This window comes from Ambystoma mexicanum, chromosome 6p (genome assembly GCF_040938575.1).
Source record: "Ambystoma mexicanum isolate Mex_15411 chromosome 6p, UKY_AmexF1_1, whole genome shotgun sequence".
NCBI classification, from domain to species: domain Eukaryota; kingdom Metazoa; phylum Chordata; class Amphibia; order Caudata; family Ambystomatidae; genus Ambystoma; species Ambystoma mexicanum.
The window spans coordinates 1,118,488,352-1,118,506,210 of NC_090935.1; the positions used below are offsets into that span (position 1 = coordinate 1,118,488,352).

Here is a 17,859-nt window from a genome sequence, read left to right on the forward strand (position 1 = left end):
CTCAAATGTATAGGCGATTCTGCCTGGCTCCTTTTTTCGTAAAAAGTTAAAGTTCACGGTTTTATACCTAATGTGATAAACTGAGAAATGATCTCCGTGGTATCAAATCCGTTTGAAACCATTTCTGTTTGCAGCCATGAATCAGTTTAAGTCGATCAGCTCACAATATGCCAAATCGCCTCAGTCACATACTGTCTACAAACACATAGTTTGAAGAACGTCCAAGGAAGGCTAGTCAAGACACAATGGAACCATTTGCCACAAGAAAGCATCTTAAATCCTTTCAATATTTTGGTTATCATAATGAATTGTCAATTGTATTTCTTACACAAGATGAAGGTGTTGGCAAAGACAGGACATCACTAATATATAACTAAGTGTCTTTCATAGAGTATTATGTCGAAGTACTTGTACATTGACATCTTGTATACACCCTCAAGTTATTTCATTATTTGTAAACGTGTGTGTGTCTTTCTGATTTACTTTACTCATTGGCACATCCATGTTTTATGGATTATGTTGAGAGACTTTTGAAACTGTTTTTGTTATTTAATTGTTATGTGCATGCATGAAGAAAGTGGTTTGGGTGCATATTATACATTTTATTAGATTTGTGATATTAAACTTGATTTTTTCAATGCTTACCAGAGGGCTTTACTTTTTATGAACGTGATTGAGTCCTATTTCTTTGATCAAATTGGAAAACTAATGAATTGGTAACTTAATTAGAACATTCCATAGTCAGCATTTGCTAACCTTGGGACATTGCCCATATTTCTTGCTTACAACAAACAATATCTTACCCGGAGCTGACATTTTTTCTAAGAAGAGGATCTCTGGCTGGTGAAATTCACATGTCTAATACTGAGGCATGTGAGACTTGGCTCAAATGGCTTATTCCACATTTGCGATTCAGGTGGAAGGTTTTCTTTGCTTTTTGGTTTATCTGAGCAGAGTTACAGGAACATCCAGTTCCAATCTCTCTCGGTTCCCTTTGCATCTCAGTGATTGTCAGTTGTATTGGACTATGGTCTGAAATGGTAAAGCCTCCTAGTGCTAAAAGTTCTATGTATCCACTCATATTGAGGGAGACCAAGAGGTCATCAATTTGCATGTGTGACTAGAATACATGGCCCCTTTCATAAATGTGTCTCTCTCGCCCTATGTTAATTAGTCCCATCTCATTCAAGTTCCCCTTCCGTTTCTCAGAGGCTTGCACCACTTGGGAGGCTTCCCCTTTCGAATGGTCAAGGGCTTTTTTCTTTACCATGTTAAGATCTCTTCCCTGAACCAGATCTCCTTCCCCCTAGTCAGAGATCCTGTAACATGGGTCTCAGAAAGTGTTACTGGTTAGAATTTGGGGCACAGATTGATTAGGTATTTTGTGGTTGCCAAATGTGCCCTTTTACCCATTGATAAAGCCTATCTACACCGTTTTTAATGTGCGTGGTCTTGAAAGGGCTTCCCTTCTTGATCAAAATCACTACTTCTGCTTCTTTTGGTCGGGCCAGAGGCACAATATTGGGTTGTGTATGTCCCCTGTAATAACCTATACTTGTCCTTTCTTTTTTTTAAACATTTTTTTTTATTGATGGTCTCAGCAGTTACAGCAACACCCAGACAACGCAACATATGGTCTTATAATACAACAATATCTACAAAAAATATAGAACACTGCACATTTCATTCGGCTGTTTCAGTATATGCTTGTCCTTTCTAAGGATGTTTGTTTCCTGAATAAACACTGTATTGGCCATCGATTGCTCTACGAGGTGTATCGATTGGGTTCTATCCCATGGCGAATTTAGGTCCCTGAAATTAATGGAGGGAAACTTACCGTATTTTATCCACTTTTTTATAAGGGAGCTTGCTCTGTCTCCACTTTTAGTCGTCTTATCATATTGTTTTGTTTCCCACTTTAGCGGTCCCTCTGCTCCCGAAAATATTTGAATTGTTATGTACCCCTACCATTCTGGAGGTATACACAGTTGAGAGAGCTCTCATCTATGCTCCCCTGCCACTCACAGACTAGTATTCTAGAGTAAAATCAAAAAGGAACACGTTTCAAATAGTTTCTTGGTTACATCTGCTCTTCCCCTCAACCCACCAGTGTGTCATTAATCATGGCAGAAAACTAGTTTCTATTTAGTAAGGAATCAGCAATCTAAAAGTTCCTGTGTCTTTTTATCCAGTTATTGTTTGCCAGTTATTTGCAGTCGTTGCCTTTGCACATTTCGTGGTTTTAACCAGTGGTGTGCTTCGTGTGCTCCATATTGATTTCTCGCTTTCTTCTCCCTGATGCTTTTCGCCTCCTCCCACACATACAAATTAGGTCTTTTGGCTGGCTCTTCTCCATTGTCTGGTGGCTCGAATTGGGGATGGAGGAAAGAAAGTTATTCCCAGCAGGCTGCAACCCTCTTCTCTGGTTCGTATGTTATGCTGTTTTCCTTTTACTTCAAACTACAGAGTCATCGAAAGCAGATATTGTCACTTAAGTTAGTCTGTTATTGGTTTTATGAGTTTACTTTTCTGAAATATAGAAGTTGTGATATCCTGGAATAGCTGTATGCACGAACTTACAAATTGCTGTCTAGCTGCCCTAAGGAGTTTCTTTGAATTGAAAAGAGTGGGGTTTCAAAAGACTGACATGTGGTCTGCTGCCAGGGTGAGACATTTCGAACCTACTTGGGCTTCCTCTTTGTCTCAAGGTAGCAGCTAAATATTGTTAAAGAGGCCCGTCAAGTCACTCCCTTCATTCTCTTCTTATTCCCAGGATCTTTGCATCTCATAGCCGGTTCCTTGGTCTAGTGCAATAGATCTCAAAGCCGGTTCCTTGGTCTAGTGCAATAGTGACTGTCTGTATATCATGTGTATTGGGTACCGTTTCCAACGTAATATTTAGGGATTGTTCGCATCTACTCTGTCTCCCCAATCCTCCAGCTCTATTCTGAACTCTGAAATGCTCTTATGGTTCTCATGCTTCAAGTTTGATATTGCTTGTGTCAAGGCTCTCTTGCAAGCAAGGGTGTGAAAATCCTATCTCCCGACACCCAGTACATATTCTTTGTTGTCAGGGACAACAAGCTTTTAACTTCATTTTGTCGCTGGACAAGTAGAGAAGGACAACTCCCAGCGTTAGCACCTGTAACATATTTCTAATTTAGAGGTTCACTTGAGCGCCTGCCATTTACTGAAGTGTCCACTAAGTGGCAGAGTGGATCATCATAGAATTAACAAGGCATGGAGAAAGTTGGTTTCTTATTTGTTTTTGGTTCATTCCAGCAGTGGGCATACAATGGAAGATGTATTTAAAGTGGTGAGAGGAGCAAAATGAGTCTCGGTTCAAAAGGCTGTCACACGAGGAAAAGTGTTCTGTAAAGTTGAAAGCAGGAGTGACAATACCCTTGCAATGCACTTGGAGGCTGTTATATAGGCAATATACAATAACAAATGTTTTTTGGCATTCATAAATGGCACCCACCTCCACTCAGGTCCTCAAGGATCCAATTTGTTTGTAGTCAGAAGATTGTGAGTCTCACCTGGAAACTCCTCTACAATCCAGCCAAATAAGCTAGAAAGTAGTGAAGCCTCCAGGGAAAAACCCCAAAGGGGAAAAAAACCTGTGGTGTGCTGCTAGGGTGCGTGGAATCCTGAAGGCAGCAGTGGTGTTTCCTTAGTGTTGAGCGGGGTCTTTACACAATGCAGAAGTCCTCTTGTGAAGGGTTCTAATAATGACAGAACGACAGTATTGTTGAAGGGAGAAATGAGAAGGGTATTATAAATCAGGTGGTTGAAAGATAGGCGTAAGCTGATATAAAGATATAAGGAAGATATCTTTAGCTCCAGGGTAACCTGGAGCTAAAGATATCTTCCCGATTCTTACCTGCCAGGTCGGAAGTGACAATAGAACTATGGCCTGAAGGAACTAATGGGAGTGGAAGATTATACACAGATAGTTCTTACACAAGCAGAATGGAAAGACACAAACGTGAGACAAGGTTCGCGTATCGCTTAACCGAAATATTGGTTGCTCTGCAGCCTTTTAGAGAAAGAGGAGTTCGGAAGGGGCAGAGCGGAAGACCTTAAGGTAAACCTGCGGATGATGCCTAACGCAGGGTGCGACAATAACAAGGGTTATAAATACGCGCATAGATGCTAAGCGCGGATTAGGAGAATCTGTTTCTACGTAGTTTTACCCACTGAACGAGTCTCGGAAACAGGCTGACTGTTGAAGAATGTCCCAATGAATCACACTTGTAGAGGGCGTGGAAAGGCGTAATAGCACGGAAATCAGGAGACAAAAGAAAGTAAACCAAGAAGGAAAGGCTAGGAGATTGTTGTTCAAGTAATTACTAATACCAGAGGGCTAAAGGTAAACGTACTCACGGAGCGTAGCGGGACTCTGAATAGAGTAGCAACGCGACGATCCGACATCTGTGTATCCGGATATACAATCCAGGAAGTTGGGCGCGTGGCTACCCGCTCGATCTGAGAGGGGAGAAACGCTAGACTGCTGCAGATAGATCCGGTTTCCACCATACTGGAGGTGTTCTGTTTAAACAAAATAGCGTGCAGGGAGGGGATAGGAGGATTCGCCAAGAGAGATGTAACAGAGGCAGCATAATGATTCAACATAAACAATCAGCCATCCCTGCAGCTATACAGGCAAAGTTCTAGCACCAGTGAGACACATTCTTCCTTTAATGTAAGCCTGAGGATAAACAGTGTGTTGAGGAGATGAAAGCTACTAGCTGCAGTGCTTACCTGCAGCCAAGCCTGTATCAATAACATGGCCAGAAGAAACAAAGGCAGTAACCTTTGACCTGAAGAGGTGAATCAGTTTATCCAAATCAGTGCCACAAGCAGCTTTTCTAAATACTTCTGCACAAATTAGAAAGGACCGCCCAAACTTTAACTTGCAATATTCAACCTGCTGCCAACTATGTTTATCCCACGTAAGAATGTGAGCTCTAAAGGAGATGTACTGTTATCATTAATGTTGATCTTAAATGATACAGTATGTGTGGTTCTATCAGATCGGTGAGTGGGCACCGCTGGGTTTTTTCTCTTTCTATATGGTAAGTTTCTTAAGAACACTATAGAGTTTGTTTACAAATTGTGTGTGTGGTGCAGCCCATTAGATAGTGCCACAATGTCAGGCACTCAACGGTGTGAAAAAGAGAGAAGACCTAGGCTAGTTAGCCTTTGTGTGGGCCGCACACCCTATTACCCACTAAGGGTTTGTTAATTTAATCTTCAAAGTAATTCAATCTTGTATTTAGTCTTGAATATGAAATTAATTGCAAATGCGATTCATGGCCTATACATTTCGGACTGCAGTCCTTCGCCAAGGCCTCTTATTCTCGCCTGATCAAGAGTCAGCGTTCATCACACAGACAGAATAATAATAGTGGTATTGTCCATCGGTAACAATTTGAAGAATATGCATAAAGCCAACATAATGTTCATTAAGATATACAATAAAAAATCTGGGGCGGTCTTGTTCCATGAAACTCCCTTTAACACCTTGCGGGAGAACAATCTTTTCTGTATCCAACAATCGGATTCGAAATAGCTTCCTGATCACGTTGGCCCGTATTATGGAGGTCCTTTACTTTAATGTAAGTAATTGCTTTTAGCCATGAGACAACCAACGTTCCAAACTGCCGCGTAGTGGCTTGCCGTTGCCATACCTCCATAGCGTTCCACAAACGTCATCATTCTCTCTTCGACATCGGAGAACAGCCCCTCCAGAACAACTGTCATTCAGACCCAACGCAGCCAGACTTTCCATGTATGAGGAACCTCTCCATGTTGTTCCCCGGTGCGGCGCACCAGTATTTATTTTACATTACTGGCAGCCCGCTCAGCGTCGCGTTGGGCATTTCATTTTCTTCCTTTTTTTTTTTTTTTAAAACCGGGCATCATGAAACTCCCACTTCATTGGGGAACACACACTTCAGTTTCAATGGGGCGCCATCCTAACGCACTTTGCTGCTCCTCCTGGTGGCCATTCCACAGCACCATCTAACAGTGAGTCATTTAAATGCACAATATATATGACGCTCGTAACCTCCCCTCCAACAGTCACTTTAACATTGTCACTTTTGTAAACCATATCCATGCAGGTGGCAGGGCCGTTTCTCTTGCATGGGATTTCTGGGGACTTTCTTGTTGGTGGGGGCCTTCCTCCCAGAAAGCCAGATGTCTTTCCTTTAAATATTCTGGGCAGGATGGATTATTTTAAAACGCTGGGGAACAGTGGGTCGCTGCAGCTGCTTCCCCCTCCCACAACTCTCCTTAGTGTAATTTCCATTTGCTGTAGTCTCATTTCTTTTCCTTCTTCAGTTGTGGGTTCCTAAAGCTCTCTTTAGCTTCCTCGTCGCCAATGTTATAAATGAAGTTGTAGGTCAGAGCATCCATACACAGATCAGCTGTGGAGCCATTAGGTTTAGTCCAGGTGATCTTTATTGTACATCAACCAGTTTCTCTCATATGTACAGTGGCACAATAGACAAAGCAGGAACACGGACACGTAGTTATAAAGCAGTAAGACACAGATCAGACACACCAGCCATCCTTACATACTCAGCTCAGGCCCACAACTGACTTTCATTGAACATTCACTCACAGACCCACTCAACATTCTCCTGAGCTGCTCATCATTCATGGACTGGACCCACGACCTCGCCAGATGAGCATCTGCCCCTCTAGCCCTCCCAGGCGCCTGAATCCGGCTATATAAAAAAAAAAATTATATTTGAATCCCCAGCCATCCGCGTGCATCCCGCTCCTTCCAGGCCACTCTGGTGTCCATCTCCATTCCCAACCCTCCCAGCTCCCCTGATTGGCTGACCCCTTCCGTGTTCTCTATTATTGAATAGGAACTGCCTGTGTGTGCCTACTGGACTCACAACCTTGCCAGGTGAGCATCTGCCCCTCTAGCCCTTCCAGGCCCCTAAACCCGGCAAACATGTATATTTGAATCCCCCGCCACCCGTGTGCATCCCGCTCCTTCCAAGCCCCTCCGGTGTCCTCTCCATTCCCAACCGCCTCCCAACCCTCACACTTCCCCTGATTGGCCAATAACCCAGGTCATTAGTGACCCTCCCAGGGCGGCCCTCTGCTCGGTAGCCGCGTCGGCTAAGGGCCCCAAGCCAAAGGGCGGTTCCAACAGAGGCGGCTCCAGAAATTGTCAGCAGGTGTCCACAGGAGACGCCAGGGAAGCCAGCAGCCAGCCGTCAACCAGCACTGACCACCAAAAAAGTAAGTGTGGTATGGGTGGGGAGTAGAGCAATTACTCTACTCCACAAAGCCCAGCCACTCTACATTATCCTACCTCTGAACTGTGAATGCCACACTTTAGATGGAATTGTAAATGTTAGCATGCACCACACAGATGTAATCAATTCCATACCTCCCTCTTAGTCTAACAATTCGAGACAGTGCACTGAAAGTTTACCGAATTGTACTCCACCACATAAGACTGCCACATAGTGCACTCAAAGATTACTAGAAAGTTACTTAGATGGATTTGCGTACATTAGCCTAAGATGCTGTAACGCTCACCTAGTATCCACAGGGACGTCACTCAGCCTGTTCTGACCTCTTACGACCTCAAACCCTTCCCTGGAGTCTACTTGACTGGAGAGTGGGCCTGAAACACAGGATTGGTAGAGTTTAACTCCCTATTGTCTCTGTGTGCTTGAACCCCTTCTTCCCCGGGGTCCAACCCTTCCCTTTGATCCACAGCTCACCCTGTTTTCTTGGAAAGTGTGCTCTCCGTCCTGCTTTCAGAGCAGGGACACGTTGATTGATGCGGGCTCGTTGCTGCCTAGTTACTTCACTGGCAAGAGTCTGACAGTTAAGTATAATGAGTCTTTTGAACAGTTCTCTAACTTCGTTCCTTTCCTTCCTTAAATGATGGCCGTCGTCCGGGGATGGCGACAAGCTGCTGAGATTAGTAGCGCTGAAGGTGAGTGAGAGCGCGATGCGACCCTTTCGTATTTGTATTGAACTGAGTTATTTTTCTGTGTCTTTTAGGTGCCACAACGTTTTCAGCGTGGATGCCGGTTAGGAAGAAGAAATGCGGTGAGGAAGCGCGGTATGCGGCGCCTCTAGATGTTTCCAAGCTAACCTGGAGTGCCTTTTTCCTCTTGCAGATGGATGAGAAGTTCCAGAGACAGAGTTCCCCCAGAGCGGCTGGGATTCAGGTAAGCATTTGAAGCTCGTACAGTCTTTAAAAAATAAGAGAAGATTTGCTGAATGCTTACTAATGCCTTTTTTCCTGTTCTTTTCCCTTAGGAAGCGGCGTGCCGGGATGAAAATGACACCGCCAAAGATGCTCGCAGAACAGTAGGAGCGATGAATGATGGGCAGACGCGCCGCAAGATAAGGCTGTTCCTAGCGGTGTTCTTGTTCTTGCAGGAACTGAGCGCAGAAGAAAGATGCAGGCCTACGAGAGACCGACTCGAACACGGTGAGTGTCACGCTGCAGGTGCAGAAAACGCAAAGCATGTTTCTCAGCCTGGGCGTGGCTTAAATAGTCTCTGGATATCCCCGGTGTCTCTGGGCTGAACCACACCCAAAAGACTAGACTGCACATGCAGTTCTGGGAACCGAAATATGTGGGGGCATCCATCTTGTCCCCATAAATGCACTACAAGTCCAATCCCCAATGTTATCCTATGGGAGTGAGTGAGTCTGGTGCCACAAGCACCAAGTCTGACTCCAAGTGGGTCTTTGGAGGGATGGAGAGGCCTTGAGGGCCATGTAGGTTATCGTGGCCTGGCTCCAGCCTGACACCTTGGAGGGCTGGGGACATGAGGGGCAGGAATCATGACAGACGCATCTAGATAGAATTGTGAACAGTAGCATGTCCCACACCTAGATGGAATTGTGAAAGGTAGCATGCGCCTCACCTAAACGGAATTATGAATGGTAGCATGTGCCACACTTAGAGATGAAATTGTGAACATTAGCCTAAGTCGCATCCAGATAGAATGGAATTGTCCACATGTCCCACGCTTAGATGGTATTGTGGATGGTAGCAGGTTCTACACTTAGTTGGAACCATGACCATTAGCCTGCTTCACATCTAGATAGAATTGTGCATGTTAGCATGTCCCTCACCTAGATAAAATGTTAATGGTAGCATGTGCCACACTTCGATAAATCATGAGCATTATCCTGATTTGCATGTGGAGAGAAATGTGAATGTAAATGTTAGCATGCCCCACTCGTGTGTCACTGTGTACCCTGCTTTCCTGTTTCCATGCTGTTGCTATATATCTGTATGCCCCCTCCTGTCGCTATAAGCCCAGCCCCCTGTCTCTATGTGTCCGTGTGTCATTATGCTCCCTGCCATCCTGTTCACGTGCCTGGTCTCGGGCGCTTTAAAGATAACCATCATATTACATCACTAAGCTTACTATGCACCATCATTACAACTAGAACACAGCTATACCCCTGATTAATTCGGCCTAGCTGTTCACATACGAATACTACCCCATGAACACCCCATCACCCTAATAAAACGCAGCTAGCTGAGCACATTCCGGATTAGTCGCTCACATATGCGTCCTTGAGGCCTAACGCAGCCAGAGTCCAGTCTGGGTGTCCACCCACCAGACTGCACACATCCAACCGATATCTCGAGCACCACCTGACAATAACATCAGCTGCAGCCATACCTGGTGCACCCATGCACCCTATGACACTATCTCCTTCTACTGACCAGAACTACGGTTCCCGAGGGCGTTCAACCTACAAGCGTTTTCAGGTCATAGCAATGATATATAGAGCGCTATATAAATACCAAGTAACATAACATAACATCAACATTCTAATGGCAGTCTTCTCACATTGCAGAGAAGCATTTCCTTTTCCAGACGAACGCTTTTACACTGCGCCCTTGAATCTGCGTTGGGAGTTTCCTAAAACTCACGCACGGCAATCACTCGCTCCCAGGAGGGGGCGGAGCTCAGTGAAACTCACGTGACTGCTCACGTGACATCCCCTGCCCACAAAATCGGGCCAGTCTACCCTTGTGGCGTTAAGCCCGGGGGAGTAAAGTCTACTGGCTGTTGTGCGGCTGTTCGGCGCTGGACGGGTGCAAGACAAGACAAGGCTAACAGACTAACGGATTCCATACATCTGGGAGATATTATCCCGAGCTGAGACCACTGCATCGGGCACACAAGGTGAGCTAATCCCGTACTTTAAGCAGATATCCAACTCAATATACTCTCATAAGCCAACCAAAAATCGCCTGATAGATATAGTCCATTACCTGGGTAGGGCTATATCGGGAGTCTGCGAGGTGCCTGACCCTCTCGATCCCTAAATCCCCCATAGTTTAGTGACTACTCCAAAACTGAGCTGATTTAACTACACAGCCGTAGAGTCTCGAGCACTTATACCAAAAGGAGGATGGCTGATATACAAGGCCACAACGGGAACCCTAATGCGGACCGATCAGCAACAATTAGAACGCTGTCTGCTGGCCAAATACCGGCGGAAAGCCTGACACATCCGCACACAAGATCACAGCTGCGAAGATGGAACTCGCTAGCTAACTCACGTAAACCCCTACGGCGGCAGTCGACCAAGCCCAATTGTAAACTCGATGGTAAGTCTGATGGTGATGGCGACTACACGGGGGAGACTAATTGTTTATCACCAGCTTCTGACCCCGACAATATACAATACCTCGACCAAGACACAGATCAGACTCAATCAAGAGAAGAACTCCCGAAGACTACCGATGCTATTATCAATAACCAGCGAGACACCATAAGTCTACAGAATGTGGGCCAAAACTGGATAGCACGCTGCCCAGCGGCGTTAGACCTTGCTCTCACCGACACAGAAGGAAACCAAGAAGGTGTATTTCAAAGCGTGCCTCTGAGCAACGTAAACTGCGAGGGCGAGCCAGGTATTAATGGTTCACCCCGTAATTTACCTTTAGAAATCGAGAGGAGCCAGGTCTTGACACTTGATGAACGTGGCTCCTTATCGGAGGGCGCCGAGATGGAAGCGACGAAAGCAAGCCCACTCACAAATAGACACGATGCCTCCACAACTTCTTTGAAGAACTTGCAAGCAAATGGAGAAGTACATCTGCATCCAAAGCAAAAAACGGGACTCACGGACACTTGCGTTGGTGCCTCAAATGACGATGAGGTTTTCCACCAAGCAAATCATGACACAACTGAGCCCCTACGCAATAAAGAGCCTATTGTCTCGGGATCCAACAGGAGAAACTCATTGGAGGTCGTTAACAAGATCTTAAACGACATCACACTAATAAACAAAACACGAGGTGCCATAGTAAAAGATAGTTTGGTCTCCCCGACCCAAGAATCTAATGTTATCGACGCTATAGAAGATATTGTAGACGTAATGAAGGAGACCTTGGGAGCGCCGGCTCTATCTCAATGGAAAAACGCCTATGGGAAACGTAGGCGTATCGAGTACAGTCGATCTCCTACCCTACCGTGTTCACAGAGAAAAGGCAAAAAAATCCCTTTACAAACTGTAACGAGACCCCCAACACTCTCACCTAGCTACGAAGGTCTCCCAGAGATGAGACAATCACCCCACCTTCCGTCGTCATCATCATCTGACTCTTCTTACTCAGAGTATCAGCACAATACACCGAGGCGCCTCAAACCTCGAATACAACAACCCCGACTAAATAAGCACGAGGAGCTCTCCTCGGAACTTGTTGGTTGCATAATGAAAGAGATTCAACCACTTGTAATGTCTTCTCTTGCAATATCTATAGCTCCGTTTTTAAAACTATATGAGCAAGTAGACGGGAACCTCAGAGATCTGTCAACACTAGTTGCAATGATCAACTCAAAATTGGTAGGTCTGGACATGGAAATTACACTAACAAACCAAGTGCAACGAGACTCCAACAAAAGAATTGAGACTCACTTGACTACTCTTCTGGACCAAAGGAAAACGAATGGATCGGAAAAAAAGTTACTGGCAGAAGTCGCTAAAGAAGCACTTAACCTTCTAAAAACAAGGAAAATTACAACGGAGCCTGCCGACGAAGAACGAATCATCACCCGACCGGAATCTCAAGAGCGGAACTGTAAGAACACCAAAACAAGCTCGCAGGTGACTCCCAACCTGGAGCCCGACCTGAATAAACGAGTTTCTCCATTGCAACAAGCCGAGAGCATATCAACCGAAATCCAAGGGGTGACTAGCCCTCTGCCTCTATCCATAGATCTAACCAAAGACGATGTCACACAGCAGATAAATTTGCACAATGACACAAGTTCGGAGGAGACAAGAAATCCTGAACTAATTGACAACGTCACAAAAATCACCTCGCCTAATACATACTCACAGGATCAACTAAACAAGCCTTGTTTTCAAACAATCTTAGACAAAACAAGATCGATATTGAATCCGGCCTCTCTTGATCCCCAACTACCAACTACCTCAACTGAAATTGAGAATCGTGCCAGACTGCAAGATTGCGCCCATGGGCAGCTTGATTCTGAAACTGAAAGAAATAATGGCATCTTTGCGATTTTCAAGCAAAACACTAAACAAACTACGGGGACGCCCCCAAACCCAATAAGAAAGGAATCTCAAATCAAAAAAACAAAAAAATCAATGCATTAAGAACTCTCGACGTGGCAACAACTCCAGAAAGTTCTTACGTAACATAAAAACAGTAAACGTAACCGTAAATCAGAATATAAAAACTGCGGATCCAATTCTGGACAAAAAGAGCTCAGAAAAGGAGGCAACAACTGAGCTCTCTAACCAAAAAAGCGAAGAATCTAACAAGGAAGTTGAACAAATGAACGAGCTGATAAATATGTCAACTTACGAAGACATTGATGAATTAGAGCCAATTGACCACAAGAACTCACCTGAGTCAACTTCAAGTCTCAATGCCCCTCTCCGAGACACGGTAAATACGAATATGGAACAAAAATCAACATCTACACTGTTGTCCTCACATACTACAACGCCACAAAGAACTTGCTCAATGATTCCCAAGATCGTAAACACCGAAAAAGCCCCACTGGTTGAGGCTAGCACCACATTCCTCACTTTGACAGAAAGACGAGAAATGACGCTAAAGAAAAATGAGGATAGAGTTTGCCAAAACATTAAAATACCCAAAAGTCTGCCCGAACCTGAATTCAGGAAGACTATTCGAGAGCCTCACAAAGAGGTTCGAAAATTTGCACCAAACAAGTGTTACGGGACAGGACCTCTGGTCATCAAAGCTCCCGCAGCAAAACAAATGCCTGGAGAACACAAAAGAAGAGACTCTTACCAAAATGAACACCTAGGAAGCAAAACTTCCACATTTACTTATAAAATAAAGATTGAAAGCTTGGAAAGTCAAGATGACGTGATCATGAACCGTAACAATGTTCTACGATTACTTCACTGCGTCCCGCGTCTGAGAACGATACAATCGTACGACATCAAAACAGTGGAATTCCCACAGGAAGGTCAAAACGACCTTGTACTAATACATCTAAAATCAAAAATGATAACCGACAGTATCCTGGATGCAACGCCAGAGCTGATGTCACTTGGATTCGACATTCTGGAATTAAATAACGAAGAAAATCACAAAACCTATTCTCACAAAACTACAGAACCACAGTTAGTCTCATCCTTCTGGAAGAAAAATAACGAAGTGAAGAGCCCTGAGAAAAAGCAAGAGGCTGGACAACTTAACAGAATTCAGCGCACCAATAGCGAGTGTGGTTTAGGAAACGCGGAACATGTCCAAAATGACATGGTGGAACAAATTCAAATCACTATTACTGGCACCCAAGCTCTAAACAAAAAAAACTGTACTGCCGAACAGGAAAACAATGAAAACGAATCATCGGATAACTGGGGGTGGCTGGCAAAAGCCCTGAACAAAACAACTCGAAGCTAATGCCAACTGGAAAATCCGCCCCCGACAGTCAAGTTCGGCTCCTGGAACACCAGAGGATTTGTGCACCTATATCAAGAGAGCTCCTTTCCGGGGCTGGATGTTGTGTGCCTTCAAGAAACGTGGCTGGACAAACACCCCATCTCTGGAGAATATGAGATTGCATTTAATCCAGCTATCAAACAACTGACGGGTAGGCCCATGGCAGGCCTTATTACCTTGATTAAAAAAAGTTCTGGATATCAAATTCTCAACACTGAAAACGTGACTCCCTACATTCAGGCCACGACAATTGCACAAAGCAACTTAGGAAACAAGAAAACCCACATCCTGAATCTATATTGGAATCACAAGACTACAAGCGGCAACGAATACATAGATCAAGTTACAACTGTCATAGACGATTGGCTCGAAGCAGATGTTGGCGTCGATATAGTGATTTGTGGAGATTTGAATATGAATTGCCTATCAACAAACAACAAACTAGATCCAAAAAACACCAATAAATTACAACTCGCCAGTAAATGGGCGACAGAGATGGAGCTAAGAAACCTCTTGCTGATGAATGGTAACATAGCAGGTGATATTCCAGCTCAACCAACCTGGTCCAGAGGCACACAACGATCGACGCTTGATTACTTTTACGTCAGCGAGAAAATACATCAATACGCAACTTCCCTCGAGGTGCATCCTATGACCAACAGTGATCATGACTTAGTTATTCTGTCATGCATCACAGCTTATGGAGCTAAACTTACAACATGGAAATTCCCGGTAATGATTGAATCCAATAGGGTCAGACTGAAACTAAAAAAAACAGAGGTTAAAAATATACTAACCTCATATGTAGTCGAGCAAAAAGAGACTGATTACATCCATCTCTTAGACGATTTCAAAGAAAAACATCAAGGATCCAAAGCTCGTGGCTTTGTCGCAAGACACAAATTTGATCTAGAGCTGAGAAAAAGAAAGAGAGAATTAAGAGCGCAAATAAGACATCTATCGAAAACTGATGCCAATAGTTATTTAACTGCAAAAAGAGAGTGCAAACAAAAGTATAAAAACTGGCTACGATCACATAAAGCGGACATGATGCAAAATGATGCAGAACTAATTATGGAAAAACTGCAAAATAAAAACTCCTCTGCTTTCTGGAAGATAATCAACAACGAAGGAGCCCCCCAAATGGCAGTACTGACAAACGCCATTACTGAAGCTGAATGGACACATCACTTCTCGAAGTTATACAGCAAGAGAACCACCGCAGCCGTGACATCATCACCTATCCGAGAAAAATGGAAGTTGGAATTTGAGAAAAATGATATCAAGGAGATAATAAAAAGAGCTAGCTCCTCCAGAGCACCTGGTCCGGACGGTCTAACAAACCACACAATCAAAGAAAACCCAGAGCTGTGGGCTGAGATATGCCACACGATGTTTAAAAGAATAGCAGCTAATTGTAAAAGCCCGGACTCATGGAAACGTGCAATAATCATCCCAATCTTTAAGAAAGGGAATCGATCTGATCCAACAAATTATCGACCCATCGCGCTGTTAGATGTGTTAGGCAAAGTGTATGCGACTCTCCTACAACAACAACTTGTGAAATGGGCAGCTGAATCAAATCACCTGGATTCACGACAGACTGGCTTTGTCAAGGGGGTAGGTTGCGCCTTGAATCTCCTCCTAATCAACCTTCTCAAAATGGAAGCCATAAGAACAAGATCCAAGGTGTACCTCGCACTGATAGACTTCTCACATGCCTTTGATAGCATAGATAGAGAGCTACTATGGGAGAAAATGAAGTCGTGGGAATGCCCGGAAGATCTGATAGCGGCCATCAAAGAGCTTCACACTGGCACAAGCATTAATATCCGCCTAGATCAAAAAGGCACCCTATCCAAAGCGATATACACCTTTCGCGGGGTCAAACAGGGTTGCCCACTGGCTGCTATAATATTTAACTTATTCTTATCGGACATTGGAGGAGCCATTGACAGCGTACGCTCCTTCTCTCCAAAAATACACGGAGCCCCATTAAGCTGGATGCTATACGCCGATGACCTAATATTGCTAGATGTAACACCTATAGGGCTACAACGAAAGATCGATGCAGTAGATCTATACGCGAGTGCAAATGGCTTACAAATTAACAAAAAGAAGTGCGAGGTGCTAACAATGCAAAACTTGAAAACATCAAAGCACAAAAAACCTAAATGGCACTTGGGAAAGGAATGGCTAAACAACACAACAAACTCAAGATATCTAGGCATGCAAATTAACTCAAGCCTGAATGATAGTCAATGGGAACAGGTAGCCAAAACCAAATGCCGGCAATTTGCATGCCAAGCCAGCATATTACATAAGAAATATGGAAAATTTTCAATGAAACCAGTAAGGAACTTTTACTGCCAAAAGGTAGTGCCGGCTTTGATCTTTGGTGCAGAAAATGCTCTCGGATGTTCCGCCGATGTCTGGTCTACCCTAGAAAACATCTTCTGGGTAAAAGTTTTGCAATTACCGAAGGGTACATCAACTGTGTGCATCAGATACGAGTTAAACTTAATATCAATTAATGCACGAGTTAGTTGGAACCTGCTGAGCCTCTTCAGAAAGATGACCATGAAGAAAGTGGCCTTGCAATTCGAAATATTACAAAATCCTAGTAAAGGAAATCCTAACTGTCTGCTATCGCTGTGGTACAAACGCTGTGAGGAAATTTTGGCATTTTATGATATCGACCAAAAAACCCTACACGATAATCCGGACGCTGCAAAAACCAAGATCTGGCGATTGGACTGGATCATGACTGGGACCTTAAGATCAGCTAACAACTTAATGAAAGAGGTGCCGAGTGAAGCAAGAAATCTAAACACTCTTCAGCCTTATATTGATCTGTTCCCAGACAATGGTAGCAGAACCTTGTTTCTTCACTTTAGACTAAACGCATTTAAAACAAGAGAGTGGTCTAGAGAACTACGTAAGACTGAAGACCCCAATGCGGTATGTAGATTCTGTAATCAAAAGGAAGAAACTCTAAAACATCTGACACTCCACTGTCAGAGATTACATGGGGAGAGAACACTGACATTAGGCCCGCATCTAATGAAATTTCAAACGCCAAGTGCGGACGACTGGTGGCAAGCCCTGTTTGATAGCCGGGAGAAACACCTGAACTATGCGCTAATTCGTTTCCTGAGTCTGCTGAAAAACCTATTGACATAACACCTAAAACAAAGTAAAACTGTGAGGCGGCACCAAAGAGGCCCTCAACTGGCGAAGGATCGAACGCGACTTTCAAACATACGCTGTTAAGGTGTAAACAGACGAGAGCCACCTGGTCATTCGAGGAGAGAAGAGGGAATAGACTGCATTGCAAATATCTGTTCTCCTTTTTTAAAGGCATTTATGCCAATAAAAATAATAAAAAAAAAAAAAAAAAAAAAAATGGCATGCACTCCTGGCCAGTGACAATACAAGACAACATCATAACATAACACCACCCCACCCTGCCTGCTGCCTCACTAGTGAGGCACGTGCAGGTAAAGGAAGTGGGGCCATATACCATGGCCCCTATATATGGTACATGCGCATGGGGAGCGGACCCTTTGTACATACACTCCCCCTGCAGTAGGATCGTAAAAGAGAGCTGACTGGAAATAAATGAACAGAGAAAGGTGAAAAGGGGGAAATAAATGAAGGAACGGAGAAAAGTGAAAAGGGGGGTGGCAAGGAAGGTGTAAACAGAACCGTGCTGCCAATGGTCTGGGATTGTAATAATTTGATAGGGTGAAAGGTTTATAAATAAACTGCAGCCTTGTTATGCCACAAATGAGTAAAACTGATATGGCCTCCGTTTTTTAGCCAAGGGGGTCTACAACGGGATATTATGTGTCTTAACAGGTGGGGGCAGGCAGTACCCGACT

At 44.2% G+C, this 17,859-nt stretch overlaps 1 protein-coding gene across 2 annotated transcripts in view; it reads right to left on the reverse strand.

The window, feature by feature from the left end:
• Positions 1-17,859, reverse strand: part of CDC37L1 (cell division cycle 37 like 1, HSP90 cochaperone) — a 469,554-nt gene that overhangs the window by 450,881 nt on the left and 814 nt on the right. The gene's annotated exons all lie outside the window — the stretch shown is intronic.